General features: G+C 37.8%; 1 protein-coding gene across 2 annotated transcripts in view; it reads left to right on the top strand.

Moving 5' to 3' along the window:
* Positions 1 to 541: 541 nt before the first annotated feature.
* Positions 542 to 15,000, top strand: part of LOC106871899 (uncharacterized) — a 108,603-nt gene continuing 94,144 nt past the window's right edge. For both annotated transcript variants that reach the window (XM_089338134.1, XM_089338135.1), the window contains exon 1: positions 542 to 908. The gene's annotated coding sequence lies outside the window, so the exon portion shown is untranslated. The remainder of the gene's footprint in view (positions 909 to 15,000) is intronic.

Raw genomic sequence — 15,000 nt, forward strand, 5'->3', positions numbered from 1 at the left:
TCCCCCTTCCCTTCCACCCTCTCCCCACTTATTTTCATCTCTGTCTTTCGCCTCTTTTCTTCTATCTCCGCCACCTCTCATCCATCACACATTTAAACCCTCTCTGTCTCACATTCTCTACCTCTTCCTCTCACTCTTCTATCCCCCCACCTCCCATTTTCCCATTGTACCACTCTCTCTCTCCTACTCCCTCTTTATTTCTTTCCATTTATCTCTTTCTCTTCGTCTTTCCTTTTTCTTCTTCTTTTTTTTTTCTTTTTCTTTTGCTCCTCGCAACTGATTATAAAACAACCTCCCCATTATAACACATTAACTCTCTCTCTCTCTCTCTCTCTCTCTCTCTCTCTCTCTCTCTCTCTCTCCATCACCAACTTCTATTAAACATTATCATCCCACCCACACCACACCACCACCACCACCAGCACCAACATCACTACAGCTGCTGCTACCCTGGCTGTTAATGCTGATATCGCTTCTGCTGCTGCTTCTGCTGCTTCTGCTGCTGCTGATGCTGTTGATGCGGGCGGACGTTCTCTCTCTTGTATAGCATCACCCACAACTTACGGACCGTAAGCGCTTCAGTGGAATCTCTTTTTACCAAAAAGTAGAGAAAAAAAACTTACAAAAAAAAGCACATCTCAAACACACACATACACATACACACACACGTAAGTGACCTTATCCGAAATACTAACCCTTTAAACTGGGATAGTTGTAGTAGTAATAAGAAAATTATTATTACTATCATTATTACTACTACTAATATTAACAATAAGTGGAAATTGCGAACAAGGATTTCTTAGTTCGGTCTAATTTATTTGTTTCGTTCTTGGAGATTTGATTTTTAACATCTGTATTCAAGTTGCTGTGCCATTCTGCTGTTGCACAGTGCTGAATTTTAGCTTCAGGTAAGACCCCCCTAATTACATTTAACACAGCATTGAAATAGGCGCACGCACACACACACACACACACACACACACACACACACACAAATGGCGGTGCCCCAGCATGGCCGCAGCTCAAGAGCTGAAACTAGATAAAATGAAAAAAAATTTAAATACACACGTATACACACACGCACACAGGATTTTAAGTACATTCACACAACACGCATATATACATTTACACACACACACACACACACATATATATTTATGTATGTATGTATATATATATACATATGTGTGATATGGATGTGCATACATATACTCAGATATCAAGATATAAAACATACATCAAAGGTCCATATGTATATCTATCTACCGAGCTATATATATATATATATATATATATATATATATATATATATATATATATATATATATATATATATGCATGTCTGAGAACATGTGTGTGTATTCAAAGATACACACACACACACAGACACAAACATACACACATGCATGTGCACAAGCTTTTACACATATTCACACCTATCTTGCTTTTTAACTACAGCTTCAGCTGAAGCCATGTGAAGTTCCAAAAAAAAAAAAGGGAGTAAAAGAGAACACGCACACACGCACACATCTATTAAAATCAAACACATATACACATACATACACACACATAGACATACACACAAATAAACATATGTACACTATACAAAACTTTACATTACATGCATTTAGTTGTCAATTCAAACTTCAGATAAAAGCTTGGTTCATAAACACGCACGCACACAGACACAGGCGCACACACAGACACACGCGCACACACAGACACACACGCACTCTGCACAGATATTCACTTTAAGCCGTTGCGCATTTATCTTGACAGATTCATATGCATACACTCATGGACATACATATTCTGCCCCAAGATATAAACCAGCACACACGCACAAAAAACACATCCCAAAACGATAGAAAGACACACATCACAAAACTCCACAGTCATTTATGTAGAGTTCTGCACTCCACTAAGCATAGGTACACTTACATATATACATACATGCATACATATATACATACATACATATATAAATACACACATACATACATACATACATACATATATAAATACATACATAAATCTATCTATCTAAGATACATACATACACACGCATACACACACGTCAAATCCCTCCATCTATACATACACACACATACATACACACACACACACATACATACATACATACATACATACATACATACATACATACATACATACATACATGTACATTCAGACACACGTACACACACCTTTACGTCCAACAGTTTTGCTTTAATCTTCAATTTTTGTTGTAAAATTCAAATATATTTTTCTTGTTGATTTTGGAAGTTGATTTCTCATGTTGATCATCAGTTGCTCACATGCATATACACACAACATGCATGTGGTATTTGTGTTCCCGTGGGCACATGAGTTCATGTATGTATGTATGTATGTATGTATGTATGTATGTATGCATGTATGTATGCACGTATGCATGCGCGTTATGTATCGTTACATTTATCGAATTCTATTGTATATTTGTTGCACACTAATTCCTCTGTTGTTTTACAGCCGATTTTTCCATACACTAACTCACATACATACATACGTACATACATGCATGTACACATACACACACAATCACATATATATACACATATATAAATATATATATACATATATATATATATATATATATATATACACACAAATATATATGTGTGTATGTGAGTGTGTATGTGTGTGCGTGTATGTGTGTGCATGTGTGTATGAACTTATAAAACTTTTTCCAATGCAACGTGCGGCACTCTCAATCTTCAAGTTACTAACCTGGCTACTTAAATATATTTGTGCATATATGCGTGTGTAAGCATCCGTATGTGCATGTGTGTGTGTATGAAACAGAGAGAGAGGGAGAGAGAGAGAGAGAGAGAGAGAGAGAGAGAGAGAGAGAGAGAGAGAGAGAGATGCTTAACATAGATTAAGAAAAAAATGTTACAATCCAGAGCACCCCAGCTTTCCCTCATTCAAATATAAAGTGCATCACATCGACCAATACACAGCAGTGATTAGAGGTTATTCTTGCTGTCTTCAGTAGTATCTCTGGTATTATGTTCTTACTATTTAACAACAGGTAGAACCTCTAACTCCTTTGGAATATGTCGTTCCACCCTTGTTCCTCCAGATGATTTACACACCTTGGACAACATTACTAAATGTTTTGTTTTCAAGTTGACTGGATGTGACTTAAGGAAGATTTGGTTACTAAACCTAGAAAGAAGGTCGAGCGTCCGCATCGAGACGCCCTTCGTTCTTAAGGTAAATGAGGAGATTGCTGTTATAAAAGTTTAGCTCTCGCAAAAGTCGAATTTCTGCGACAACCATTTTTTTACTTTTTCAGGTATAGCTCGGACTACAATATCTGATATGCCTTATTTTGTCTTTGAAAAAGTGCAGCTAAGATTTGAAGGAGATTTGTTTATAATTTCGCGCAAGTCTAGCGCCCACATAGAATTTGCGTCATGGTAGCTTTGGCCGCTATACTCAAAAGGCATAGTAGCAAAATTTCTAATAAACCACAACCTACAGTCTTAAAATAGGATGTGCTGGATAATGTGATCCTGAAGTCCTTGCGGACAGAAGAGAAACTGAATGATCTCGTATGGTATTCCTATGATCATAATTCCTCTCGATTAAGCCGAACCAGCGCTAAATGACAACAGCCCAACTATACAAACATTTCATCGAAGGTTCAAAGTTGTTGCTTAACTCTATGGCAACCCAAATTCAGCAGTAATATAATCCAAAGAAATTCAAAATTTGTTATTTCAGAGAGATTTAGTTGCTATTTCTCGAAGGTCAATAAACCACGTAGCGACCCACTTATTGTGCTGTTGCTACTGCTGCTGCAATTGTTGTTCTTGTTGTTGTTTAGCCATGGTCAGACTTGGTCCAATGGTCATGCAAGCATTAAGTGTACAAGCTCCTTTTACGAGTACCCCTGCTGTTTAATCTCAAGTCAAGCGAAATCCAGAAATATCTATGATAAAAAGATGTCCCAGCTACGACCATACCGACCTTTCTTCCAGACTTAATGTTGGCTTCTAATTTTGGCACAAGGCCAGTAATTTAGGAGGAGGGGGCTAGTCGATTAAATCGACTCAAGGCGCAACTGGTACTTGTTTTTATCGACCCCGAAACGATGAAAAGTAATGTCAATCTTAGTGAAATTCGATCTCACAAAGTAAAGACGGACGAAATGCCGCTAAGCATTTTGCCTGACATGCAGCGAACGATTCTGCCAGCTCGTAGAAGCTGATATAACCAAGCAAGATAATCTACAGATGTGTGTGCGTGTGTGTGTATACGCGTGTTTGTGCGCATGTGTGTGCATATTCATGTGTGTGTGTGTGTTTAATAGTTTTTAGTTAGAAGCTGGAGTATAACGCCAATAACCTCTGTCACAGCTTTTGGGAGGCTGGTTGGAGGAAGGAACGAAGTTATTGTCGGATCTGGCTTCAACATGCTTCAAACAGATTAATTCCAACTAAAGGCATCCATGTACCAGGTAGCGGCGGGGATAATGAACCGAGAAAGAGATGGAATAAACCTACCGCTCACAGTGTGTGTGTGTGTGTGTATGCGTGTGTGGGGGGGAAGCGTGCGTATGTACGTGCGTTCATGCATGTATGTGTGTGTGTGCGTATTTAAAGGAGTCTGAGACACCACCCAAAATGGCTGTCGCTTACTCAACACATTTCTAACACAGAGCCATATAGTTTAATCGCACGGCCCCTTGCATAAAGGGCTCTACTTAGATTTCTGTAGCATTATGTGCTAAGCGCGAACACACAGACACACACGTAATTTGTACCCTACATATATACACACACGTTTGAGTGTGTGTGTGTGTGTGTGTGTGTGGTGTGTGTATGTGTGTGTGTGTACGTGTGTGTGTGTGTGTGTGTGTGTGTGCGTGTGTGTGTGCGCGTGTTGTGCTCTTTTACCCTTTTCCCCGTCGGTTGTGACTATATTGAATATAAGTTTTATTAAGTCGGTGAGTCCAACAAAAACGGTTTTCTTGGACTTACTGCGCCAGTAAAACGTTCCACTCATTATTTATAGGTAGATAGATAGATAGATAGATAGATAGATAGATAGATAGATAGATAGATAGATCTCGTCCTTTATTTAACCTCTTTCTCGCTTCCTGTCTCTCCTTTTATATCAATGCATACATGCTCATGTGTGTGAGAGAGAGAGAGAGAGAGCCCGCGTGCGTGACTGTACAAGAATTATTGTTCAGTTACCTAACACTTCTTTCTCTCTTTCCTTTTTCTCTCTCCTGCTTTCTCTCTATATATGCCTAGAAAGAGAGGGAAAGGGAGGGGGGAGAGTGAGAGTAGAGAGTGAATAAGGGGGAGTGAGAGAGAACAGCGATAAAAGATGTAATCTTCTTGCGTTTTTCTTCGACTCCATGTTACCGCTTTTTCCACAATCGGTAACGTAAAACTTGGTGTAACGATGGTGTAAAATGACACTTTTAATTTCTGTTATTAATACTAATTAAGGCGGCAAGCTAGCAGGATCGTTAGCGTGTCGCACGAAATGCTTAGCGGCATTTCTCCCGGCTTTACGCTCTGAGTTCAAATGCCGCCAAAGTCGGGTTTACTTTTCGCCCTCTCGGAGTGATGTCAACGACTACCCTCCCTCCAAAACTTCAGACCGTGTGTCTACACTGGAAAAGGATTTCAGCTTCTAATTACAGTGATGTGTTGATAGAACCGTTAGACTATTTTGGCAAAAAGACAGAACATCAAACAAAATTGCCATGTGGTTTTATGGTCTTTGACGTTCCGAGTTCACATCCTACCTTTGTCATGTCTGCTTTTTATCTCCCATGGCTCTACAAAAGAAAGCATTAATAAAATACTAAATTCGAAATATTCTAGTTGACCATTCCTCTTTTTGCCTAAGTTACAAAGGTCATTGATAACCCTGCCTCATCTATTGAGAAATGTTCTTGTCCTATATACATACACATATATATACTTATATAAACGTATTCATGTGTGTGTGTGTGTGTGTGTGTGTGTGTGTGTGCATAAATGGAGAGTAGATAGACAGTCGACACCTGATGAAGGGTCGTTCTTTGTATTCTTTGTATTAATTGTTTTTTCCACTTTTTTCTCTCTTTATTTGTGTATTTAACTTATTTGTTTTCGTATTTCATGTTGTTTACTGTTGGTGGCATCTTGTACCTATCTTTGCATATTTATATATACACATATATATATATATATATATATATATATATATATATATATATATATATATATATATATATATATATATATATATCTAGATAGATAGGTAGATAGATAGATAGATAGATAGATAGATAGATAGATAGATAGATAGATAGATAGATAGATAGATAGATAGATAGATATACATGCACACATGCACTCCCACTTCGGCAGCTCATTCAACCAATAAAAGCATACGCTCATGTTGATATTTACAGCGTTATTGTCAACTTGTTAATTAATTAATTAATTAATAATTTAATTAATTAATTGTTGATTAGTTCATCAAAGTACCGCACAGTTTGACTGAAACACAAACTGCATAGTTTTGTAGTGAATTTCTTAATCATGCAACCAAGCTTTTTCGTTAATTATTCGTTAATTATTGTCCGAATCACAAACACCCAACCCTAGTATTTTATCACTGGCTTTCATTTGCATTAAGTAGATGTAACAATCTCCTTGTTGAGCACAGCAAACTAACAAACCACCCATTGAACCAACAGTATTCCTCCTATCTGTAGCTGGGTTGTCCCTAATCATATGTCTCTTCACTGGAGATTTACATGTCAACTAGGGGGCTTCCTCGGCAGAGATGAGAAGCCTAATTAGTACAAAGAGGAAATTGCAAATACATGATAAACTACGAGAGCGTACATTTACTAACAATCTGACTTATAAAATTTAACAAATTGTTTGGTATTTAGTATTATGCTCTATTATTGTTTTTGGTATAATGCCGAGATTTTAGTGATTACGTCAGCAAGCAGTTTCAAATTTGCAGACGAGGAAAGAGTTTAGCAGCCCTACACTATAAACTCATTAGAGCTGGAAAAAATAGCAGTCCAAGACTTCCTCAAATCATTCTCTACCATAAAAAGTAAAATATGGAAAGTAACGTTGGATAAAGGTCCTGCCTCGAGTGGGCGCAATTGGAATATTTTTGATTTTAAGTATGCCCCAGCGACGGCTAACTGGCGGATTAAACAACCAACCGGGAGAAATCGTCCAACCTTAACTTGCTAAGCATATGAGGTGCAGTGATATTTACAATGTAACTCGTACGACAGCTGTCACTCAGGTGCCGACAAATATTTGACAATTTCAAAAGTCAACAAGCGTTGGATACTGAAATAGTATGTAGTAAACACCAAATGTTGGCACTGTTGTGCCTCTAAAGAGTATCTTGTACCGGCATAGGTTCCTATTCAATTCGGATCTTGTAACTTATAAAACCTGCCCACAGTCTACAACTTGAGAGTCCTCTGGATATTTTGAGTATATCTGCTAAAACTTTCATTACTCATACTTGCCGCTGACACTTTATAGAATGTAGGTTTTGATGTTCTGCCAGTTGTTGACTAGCAGTGGTCTATGAACACCTGGAAACATAGGAGATGTCAATCTCCTATCCTCAGTCTATGTTTAACTCAGAAAGTACGTTAAAGAAAATTGCTGTTAAAACGTGTCTAATAGGCATCGGCCACATACACACGTATGCACAATGTATGCATGCGTGCACGCACGCACACACACACACACACACACACGCACACACACACACACACACACACACACACACACACACACACACACACACACGTGCAGACACTGAAGCAACATTGGTTTATTCATACAAATACACGCAATTCACTTTCACAATCTGTTGAAGCATATGGCGCAATTGTTTTCCTTACTTAAACTGGCGCCATCTGGTGATATATATATTGTAAGTTAGCTGAAACATCACAGCACCGTATTAAAAAACTGCATTCTTGATGCAGTTGAGATTGCAAGCAACAGTTGCAAACTGGTAATATTGGGGTTATAATTATGGCGTAATTTGTCATGTTAGAATGCAGGTTAAGATGCAACATGACACATTAAGCTTCTAAAAGTAACATTCGGTTTCCATATGGTTTGCTATATTCAGCTACTCACCTCGGGTTTTGTGCGTAGTATGCTATGTTATGCACGCAGTAAAACATTAAATGCCAAGTATAAAAGATTATGTGTTCAGCAAAATAACGTGTGTAGTATAAAAGATAATGTATCCATTATTTATTGATTAAGTGCACAGTATAAGAGATTATATGTTCCTTATAATAGACTGAGTGAGCAGTATAATAGATCACTTGTTCTTTATAAATGCTTAAGCGAGCAGTATAAGAGATCACTTGTGCGGTATAATAGCTTAAATGTACTGTATAATTGATTGTGTGAGTTGTGTAAATAAGTTGAATGTGCAGCTAAACACTTCAAAATGCAGTTTGTTACAACAGGATAAACATGGTGCTACATTGGATTCACACATCTGAGTTCAATTCAAATACGATATTATAAAATGCTATAGCCTACATGCTGTGTAGGCTCTAGCTTCTAGCTTATGCGCGGAATAGGTTACATGTCTTACTCCATCCCAAGTTAAGTTGGGATGGAGTAAGACATGTTGTTGTTGTTGGCACTCCGTCGCTTACGACGTCGTGGGTTCCAGTTGATCCGATCAACGGAACAGCCTGCTCGTGAAATTAACGTGCAAGTGGCTGAGCACTCCACAGACACGTGTACCCTTAACGTAGTTCTTGGGGATATTCAGCGTGACACAATGTGACAAGGCTGACCCTTTTGCATTACAGGCACAACAGAAACAGGAAGTAAGAGTGAGAGAAAGTTGTGGTGAAAGAGTACAACAGGGGTCGCCACCAACCCCTGCCGGAACCTCGTGGAGCTTTAGGTGTTTTCGCTCAATAAACACTCACAACGCCCGGTCTGGGAATCGAAACCGCGATCCTATGACCGCGGGTCCGCTGCGCCTCCACAGTAAGACATGTAGCGTGTTTTATAATGAACATTTACATAAAAATTCGTACATATTGGCGGTGCTCCAGCATGACCACAGCCTTTGGGCTGAAACATATAAGAGCAATATAAAAGAAATAAAACAAATATCGTTATAGATTATACTAAAGTTAAGTTGTAATATAACTTCATAGGCTAATACTATTTTATATTTTAGTCTGTTATGGCGAAGCTGATATTCAGCTTGGAAAATTCTGCTGGTTGTTTCTTTTTTTAGAAAAGCCAAAGTTGACGGGAAGTTCTAGATGAGTTCTTGGTAGTGGAAGACGCGTACCCTAGTAGCTAGAATACTGAGGTCATGATCGTTAGGCTGTAGCTTCGATTCTTAGACCGGCGTTGCGTTGTTTATTCTTCAGCAAAACTTGTCATCCCACCTTGCTCCCGTCAATTCATGTGAAACTGAACAACAGCAGCGTTATTCCTGCTATAGATTAATGTCCTGTTCAGGGAGGGGTTCTAGTATTGACAATCACCAAAGTACCTCGAAAACTTGAATACACCCTGGTTTCACGAAGCTATAGAACTAGTGAATGAAGGGAGTGTTTATCAGGGAATTATTAGAAATAACGAGAACTAGACAGAAAGTGAATCGCAGGAGGTAGACATCTTGCTAGCTGAGAAGATTACTTTTGCAGGAAAGGTAGAATAGGAAGCAGTTGGCAAAAAACATGTCTGTGCATTTGTGGTGTGTTGGTGAAGGAAGTTTTAGACACACATTCGGATTAGAATTTTTATGTAATCTGAGATGTATTTGTGTTTGTGGTAGAAACGATTGTCCAAGATATTTTCTACAACATTCTAATGAAAGAGAAAGAAAGGAGATAAAACGAAGTTTTGGCAGCTCTTCGGGAGTGAAGATATTTTGGAACTAAAGAGAACACTTGTTTGAGATAAAGCTTTTGTTTATGTCATAATATATGACAGTGGCTTTGTCCCAAATATGTAAATTGCGTGCTTGCTTACGTTGTATCATTGGAGGTCTTCAACTATTCATGGTCAAAGTAGTTTCTTATTTATTTATTGCCCACAAGGGGCTAAACATAGAGGGGACAAACAAGGACAGACAAAGGGATTAAGTCGATTACATCGACCCCAGTGCGCAACTGGTACTTAATTTATCGACCCCGAAAGGATGAAAGGCAAGCTTGACCTCGGCGGAATTTGCACTCAGAACGTAACGGTAGACGAAATACCGCTAAGCATTTCGCCCGGCGTGCTAACGTTTCTGCCAGCTCAAAGTAGTTTCTGAGATGTACTTTCCGAGGATTTACTAATTATTTGATATTGCAGCTTAGAAGCATTAGCGTCGCTGGTTACATTTTTTCAATGTAACCGGTCACTACTTCAGTCGATTTCTGGCAGCGCAAAGAGACAAAGGAATGTCTCTAACTCAATATATACATTCGAAACATATACATACAAACATGCATACATGAAAAATACATATAAACTGGCACTCCGTCGGTTACGACAAGGAGGAATCCAGTTGATCCGACCAACGGAACAGCCTGCTCGAGAAATTAACGTGCAACTATCTGAGCACTCCACAGACATGCGTACCCTTAACCTAGTTCTCGGGGAGAGCCAATCTGGCACAGAATGTGAAAAGCCTGAAAAATACACATATATATGCAAACAAGAATATATATATATACACATACACACGTGCATATATATATTTCTTATGACTACGTTACTTTTCATTTCTATACATGCTGTTTACTTTTAAGACTTGCCAACTGAAAAGAAAATGCTTTGCTGATGAGATCTAATAAGAATAAAACATACCCATTGCTTTAAAGACACGATGCACATAGAGCGGTTATCCGTAGTTGGTTTTCAGAAGACTCCCTTGAAGTACTTGACACCTCCTTCACTTTTGGAGTTGGCATCAACTGCTACAAAGTCAACTGTTCAATCCTCTCTAGAAGTAGAGATAATTTCAATAAATCAAAAGTTTATCTCGTATATTTATTTATTTATTGCTCACAGGGGGCTAAACAAGGACAGACAAATGGATTAAGTCGATTACATCGACCTCAGGACGTAACAGGTACTAACTTTTATATTGTAAGTTTTGGCTAATTTTTGACATGAGGTCATCACTAAATATCATCAAAGACCATGAGTCTAAGAGTATGCAGCACGGAGATCTATTCTGTATCTGATATTTTATTCTGACACAAAATTCGGTTTCCACATGTGGAGAGTATTCCACTAACAGCTGGCTTAGCTTGCAATCAGTATGCATTGTAACTGGTTTTAGCCTGCAGAATTGCATGCAATACACAGAAACTTCGCAATTTTTTAAATGCATTAAAAGTTAAAATTATGTTAACATGCAGTTTGTGTCTAATTACAAGTTAACATGAAATTATAATTTTATTTAAAGTTAGTTAATTAATATGCGATTTAGAAGCAATATATTGAAAGTTGCCATGCAGTTACAATGCAATTAAAAACAAGGAAACTTTCAACTAATATACAATATGTTGCATCTAAGAGAATGAAGATGCAATGTGCAATTGAATACCATATACTGCAGGTTTGTGAATGTATAATACTATAGACGGCTATCTAATGTACAACTATTTAATATACACATTAAGGTACAATGCAGTATATTGTAATGTAGTATACATATGTATTATAATTTAATTAGTTACAATAATGTTGATTAATTATAATAATGTTAATAATGTGAATATCTAACTTGGCAAATGGCGACACATTTTGGGGAGAAAACAATCAGTTGAATCGATCCCAGTATATATATATTATACTCTGGGAATGATCAAAGGTAAAGTTAGCCCCAGCAGAATTTGAACTAAAGATCACAAAATTCCACGCTCTATCAATTTCGCCTTTGCGCTGCTCTATTATGTCACGTTGTAGCTATGTTCATGATGTGACTAGACTGCAATTTAGCGTTCAGTGAGCGGTTAGACTTCAGATGAAATTGGAGAACTTGGATACTTTATATATCATATAAGACTGTAGTTTTACACTTTAGACTGCAAGAGAATATCACATCGATTGACTAATTAGACTGCACACTTCCTGAAGTGTGCAGTGTGACCTATTACTTAACAATTATGTTGAATGTTGACCCTTTAACGAGTAACTTCAATAGAACATTAAGGTAACAGTTTGATAGGTTGACTGTTAATCACTGAAGAATGCAATATAGCAGGCATATTAAAATGCAATGGTAGTGTAAAATTCATAAGCTGTGTGTTATGATGCAGTATGGCGTCAGTCATAGCTGAACATTTTAATTTATCATAGAAAAAATGAAATTGTAAGTTAACAGCAGTGCTGTAACACAGTAAGATTAACTCGTATAGTGTTGAATATCTATAATATTTTATGATTGAAAGTTATGATGTTGCTGCCTGACTAGAATTACAGTTGCAAGTTTCAGTGCTGCAAAGCAACTGAGATAGTGAATCACAGCATTTGTAACTGCAAGTTTCGATGATGCATGATATTTATGACAGCAAATATGTTACTTCACAACAAACGGGTCTATAAGTCACAGTGCAGCATAACATTTGAGACTGCAACTTAAACAGAACATTAGTTTGATATCTGAAACTGTAGAATATAAATGGTCTATTTTATTCTTAATAATGGTTGAATGCAAATATTCATACAAAACCAGAAACGTATTTTATAATTAATGAGTTTTGAAATAATGTAATGGTTAAGTGTATGCTTTGAGGACGCAAGTGAAATAACACAGTAGTTGCAGTAGTAGTAAGGAGACATGCAATGTAACAGTGTGTCGCTGCATCCGCCATTTGTTGGTGACTCCCTACTCCAGGAGGATGACACCTTTCCGCCACTCAGGCAACAACCCTCCAACCCATAGATCTGTTTGGGTAGTCATTGCTGGTGAGGGTTTTACGTGGTCAGAGTGCAAATCCTACCTCAACATCTTGTAGTCGCCTTTTACCACATGCAGAGGAAACGTTGGGTCTATTCTTTAATATGCCGATTCTCACTTTCCATTCACATTTTTAACCATTGCCATTATTTAGCACCTGGTTATTTCTGCTGATTGATCAAACATTTGATCAAAAGAATTCCATCTGTAATTTTCAGCTGTTTAGATATCTAAGATGTATCTAGCCTGTGATTTGCGGAAGCTTTGGTGACTAGTTCTAGTAAATTGAGTGACCTGCAAGAAGCAGTTTACAAGTTACGATCTTTTGTTGGCTTGTTTGTATTTTAGCCAACAAATAAGGTGATGGATTGGTACAAACGGCTGAGCAAAGTAAATATTTTGCATCACTTGGTTTCGCTTCTTATCATTTACAGATCAAATCGTACGGCGATCAACAAAGAAGAAAATACAAATTATATACAGGGAGTGATTCAGAAACCTAGATATGATTGCTTTCCTTCATAAGATCATGACACGCAGAAAATACAGCATTCAATAGCAAGTAAATAGCCTTACTTGACCGACGAAAAGTTTGGTAGAGGATATAAGCGAATGGGATAGGCTAACTTGGATGTAGCACTCTATTTGTTTACCGACTGACAAGAAGATAAAGAGAGGGAGAAAGAGCGAGAGAGAGAGAGAGAGAGAGAGAGAGAGAGAGAGAGAGGACTGTATGTTTTGTGAATCAGAGTTTGTTTCTGTTTGCTTGATCTTTTTTAGTGATTTGATTTGAAGGAAAAAGCTGTGCCTAGAATTCCCAGGACCCCAGGACGAGCAACATCGATCCATTCAACGGCTTCTTAGACACATACCGGTGGGAAGGGGTTCCTATTGAGAGATTGGTGAATGGGGTTCTCTTATCAATCGGATGGCAGTGCTTTGCTTGTTGCTAATTTTAGAGCATTTAAAAAAAAAAAGCTTGTGCGCTCAGTAGCTGCACCTCACCTGATATTGTTACTTCTCGTACTGCAAGGCAAAAATTTTTTCTTTACCACGTTGAGTTGAGCAGAATTTAAAGAACGAAAATAGGAGACCAATGATAGCCTTCTGCATAAGTCATCTCGGACTGCTTAGCTATATTACTCTCCATCTCTGTGTTGATTGCTCTATATTTTTGACATATGTATCAAGTATAATGCCATACGAACACACACATCTTCTTTCAGCTAGTTTGGTATATATATATATACCAGACTTTCTGAGAAACAGTCTAACATACTAAGGTGAACTGATGTCACCAATCCAATTAATAACATACAGTTGAGTAGAAAGATGCCAGCACAGTGAATCTTAAAGTCCAAAGAGAGAGGAAAGGAGCCTCTCTTACTTCAATAGTGGAGTCAATGTAGAAAGTCTTGTGGAGTCAATGTAGAAAGTCTTGTGGAGTCAATGTAGAAAGCCTTGTGGGAGCCAACGAGAGACTCTACGCGTAGGATCGACCAACTAGAAATATCAGACAAATTTACCTCAAAGAACACTCTTCTAGTTTAATAATATATGGTTGTTTGAGTAAATGCAGTCCTGGGTACACTGTCTGAAGAGAACCAAGTGATGGTTACGGATAGAATGCCTTACAACATCGGTCTGTTGCAACATGGTTCATTTGAAGCTAAACAGCATTTGCTTTTGAGTTTATTTATTTATTTATTTAATTTTTTGTTTCCGTTTCCTTTCTGGCAGGGAGTGGTCATGCTGTTGCATTTAGATTTAACCACTCTTTCAACCAATTTTATGCTCATATTCTATCGTCTGTACGTTAGAATGTGTGTGTGTGTGAAGTCGGATGAATGAGACGCGCCTAATAGAGGAATTCTCGAGTTTTCTGGTCGTACATCTGGACATCTTTAACAAGTTAGTAAATGTGAAACATTCTTCAGAGTTTTATTTTTAAAAATGTACGACAGAATTTAGGTTTTGGTGGTGGTTTTGGTGGTGGTTTTGGTG

The sequence above is a fragment of the Octopus bimaculoides genome, chromosome 20 (assembly GCF_046866305.1).
Source record: "Octopus bimaculoides isolate indiv1 chromosome 20, ASM4686630v1, whole genome shotgun sequence".
NCBI classification, from domain to species: Eukaryota; Metazoa; Mollusca; class Cephalopoda; order Octopoda; family Octopodidae; genus Octopus; species Octopus bimaculoides.